The sequence below is a fragment of the Aegilops tauschii genome, chromosome 7 (genome assembly GCF_002575655.3).
Source record: "Aegilops tauschii subsp. strangulata cultivar AL8/78 chromosome 7, Aet v6.0, whole genome shotgun sequence".
In the NCBI taxonomy this organism is placed as follows: Eukaryota; Viridiplantae; Streptophyta; class Magnoliopsida; order Poales; family Poaceae; genus Aegilops; species Aegilops tauschii.
Window position 1 is genome coordinate 68,122,069 of NC_053041.3, and position 3,698 is coordinate 68,125,766.

At 40.9% G+C, this 3,698-nt stretch overlaps 1 long non-coding RNA gene across 1 annotated transcript; it reads right to left on the reverse strand.

Moving 5' to 3' along the window:
- Window positions 1-1,044: 1,044 nt before the first annotated feature.
- Window positions 1,045-2,786, reverse strand: LOC120969927 (uncharacterized). Its single transcript, XR_012188654.1, has 2 exons — window positions 2,180-2,786; window positions 1,045-1,556 (listed from the first exon to the last, which is right to left on the reverse strand). It is a non-coding gene; the product is annotated as an uncharacterized lncRNA (long non-coding RNA).
- Between the last annotated feature and the right edge of the window lie 912 nt (window positions 2,787-3,698).

The following is a 3,698-nucleotide window of genomic DNA, read 5'->3' on the forward strand; positions in this document are numbered from 1 at the left end:
TTAAACATAAATAGGCAAGCCTTACCACGCGATACCATGGAGGGAAGACAACCCACCTAATCCATACCCCAATCGACCGCGCTAACACGAACAAGCCAAGCCACACAGGAAGTATCCCCACTTAAAGACGGAACCCTCAAATCCCAGCGGCCAATGGAACGACAAAACCGCTGGAAAACTAAGACGGAACCAGAGACCGCCGCATCAGGCAAAACAAGAAGAAGCACATCCCGTATGACTTGAACAACGACAGCGGCAGCGACCTCCATCCGCAGCAAGAAGACGCGGCGAGCCCCCGAAACCCCAGCCGCCAATCACCTCACCCCCGTCCTCCACTCCACCCGCAGGAAGAAGCAAGACGCGCACGCACCACGCTACCGAAACCTCGGTCGCCCACCACTTGACACCCTCGTCACAAAGCAGAAATCCCCTTTGACCACAGTCGGCGCAGGCGAGGGACGACAGAACGACGACACGCCCACGTCCGAACCCCACAAAATGCCCACGCTTCACACGAAGTCGGTTCCTCCGGGTTGTTCAGCGCTTACAAAGGCGGGCCCACCAAAGGTTGACTCAGTCAAAATCGAAGGACACACTCCAAACCCACAGCCTCAATCGGCTGTGAGCCCTTTAAAATCAGGGAGCATAGTGATTTAGAGAATGTGTGAACACCATCTCGTCCGGTTGCTAGACCTTCACTCCATGTCGTGCGAGTTGACACCGACGACCTGCAACATTGCGTCAAGGTGGAGATGGTATGCCGCCAGTAGTGGCAAACAATGCGCACAAGTGTTCGATGGCTATACCATGTAAAAAACCTATATATTTCTAGATGGACACAACCCAGCCAAAACCACGTCACATAATCAAAGAAGCCGCCTTTGTTCCGGAGAGGGCCCAAACTTGTTTGGTTTGAAGAGTTCAAGATGTAAATCATCTGGTTTTATATTCAAGGGACCAAATCTAGACTTCTTTAATAGTTGAGGGTCAAAAATAGAATCTTTTCAAAATAGAAAAAACAAAATTTATTGACTCTCCAACACATATGCAAATACAACTTAAATCATAGCATCTTATATTTTGTATCCATACAATGCTTTGAAGATAGCTCAAGTAATACTTGTATACTAGTAGGAACAAAGTTCACTGGCACCCTACTGTGCCGACAACATCATATGATTCTCACACCATGTTGACTACTAACTCTTTTCTTCAACAACAACGGTCCAAACTAGGCTATATTGTTCATGGTGACAAATGGACTCGAAAGAGTTTGCAAGTCAAAGCTTGGATTTTGGTTATCAGCACCAACTGTAGATTGGAAGGCGAGTGCTTGCCAGGAGTTAATGGTACTCTTCATTTTCCATGGGTTGGCATCATTGAGCTCCGCGTCGTTGATGCGGTAGCGTTGGCTTCCCGACCCTTTGCTCTTTAGCCTCATGAAGTACTTCTGTGCATGGCTTGAAATCTGGGTCGAAGTCCTACTAGGGACGAAGTGCTTTGATATGTCCTTCCATTTGCCACGGCCACATATGCTCAAGCCATGGAGAAAGAGCCTACAATAATCATGTTAAAAGATGAATATTTTGGTTAATTCTTGATCAAAGTCATACTGATTATTTAATATATTTGTAAATAAAAAATGCGATAGTTGGAGATTTTTTTTACCAAACATTAGCCCTTGTGCTAATCAATTCAATGATGCCTCTTTTTATCTATTATGGTGCTATTATATAAGATGTGATGACAGATGATTAAAGATGAATAAGGAATTTCACAATTACCATGGTCATATTAATAATAGAAATCAATAGACCATGAAAATACTTGGCGATCATAACTTCATTTTTAACTAATAATAGATAATTAACTACTCCCTTTTAGTTTTAAGGACAAGCGTCAGGGGTATTAACTTACTATGGAAGCACAACAATGAAATAAACTCGGACGTTCACAAAAAAATACATACATCTTGGTATTAATGTGTTTGGTAATTGTGAAATGGGCACTATGAGTATAGTGAAAATAAAGAACAAACTTCCCGTCACATTAGAATGAAAATCCACATAATGCGTAGTTAGTATGCTTTGTTTAAAACACACCCGAAATCTCCAAACGAATAATCAAATGAAAGTGAGTATTAAAACCCCATGGAAAATTAGGATGAAATATGAATAACCTGTGTTCATCTGGGGTCCAAAACCCCTTGGCACGTGGTGCAAGCACTGGTTGATGGATGCGCATCCTATTCTCCAACACCACCTTGTTCTGCTCTACCATCGACACCTCCTGTTGGGTGTCCATGGTTTGCATACTCTTTAATGGACAACCAAATAAAAAGTCCGTTCCTTGCATGGCAGCCTCTTGCAACCAGAAGTTCTTATGCGCATGGCCATCCACGGTGTAATTGACACCATGGTCACTATTGGTACCATGGTATTCCTTCTCTAGACACTGAAGCATATGCATCTTTGCGGCAAGATCAACATACAAGTCTGTTACCTGTTGCATGGTCTTCCTGGGGAACCATGCTTGGAGCGTTCCCACAATCTCATGCTTCTTGTTTATTCCATAGATGGTGCCATCATTGCAGTAGTTGTTCTTGAGCCAATCTATGATTGATCTTGCCCCCTCTACCTCGGAGGGGGTCCACTCTTGGTTGACTCTTGGATTCATGGTACAAACTTGAGGCTCTTTTGAGTGAATAACTATTGAGATTTGGATACAACTATAGAGGTATGAGAACGGAAGAGTGCCTGAATGAAGAAGATGAGTAGGAGGGCATGATACTTATAGCATCACCATATAGCAAATCTTGTTGTGATAGTAAATCATACTTAATTAGATAAATGCTACTGATAGATATGCATTATATGAAATATCGTATCCAATTTATGACACATCGAGACTCACAATTTCATATCTATTAGTAACAACCAAAACATAACTCTTGCACAACTAATAAGTGCAATCAACAACATGTTTTAAAAATGATTAACTAATATGCCTTATTATAATAGTGTAACACGGTTGTTGCTAACACATGGAAGTCAACTTCCATCTTGATAGTAGTGGTTAGCATGTACGTTCATTGTGTGCCTTATAGATGTAGCTAGGCTCAATTTTAACCTGCTAGTGCATGCATATCAACAAACATGGCCCCAATTCTTATAGCAGACTACTCTTATAGTAAATTGCCACCGCCTCCATCAGAGCACACAAAATTCTGTCAATCGTAGACGTGTTTAATTAGGAGTGTCATTGTTGATGCACTTTCGGTGCACAATGAATGCATATTTTGTTTGTATTAATAATATATACCTTCCCCAAAATATATATATATATATACCTACGCCAGATATATGAGTCATTAATTGATATCTGAATGAAGCATATCTTAATGTTTGTCGAAATATTGCGCACACTATTTGACTTGCAATGTGATAGTATAACAGGTCGAATTTTCCTTTTTGTTTGTTTCGAGAAAGATATCACCCAATTCTCCATTGACATTAGTGTCTTGATCTTGTCTTTCTCTATTTTGAGGGATACTCTAAATAATCTATAAATGGCACAAATTGCATAGATCTTTCCCTTCTCAAAGTTTTTTTTATATGTGTACCTTAATTTAATGCACTATACAAGCTTTAGCACTTATATATACATACATTTGACCAACGAATTGTCGCATGCGTGTA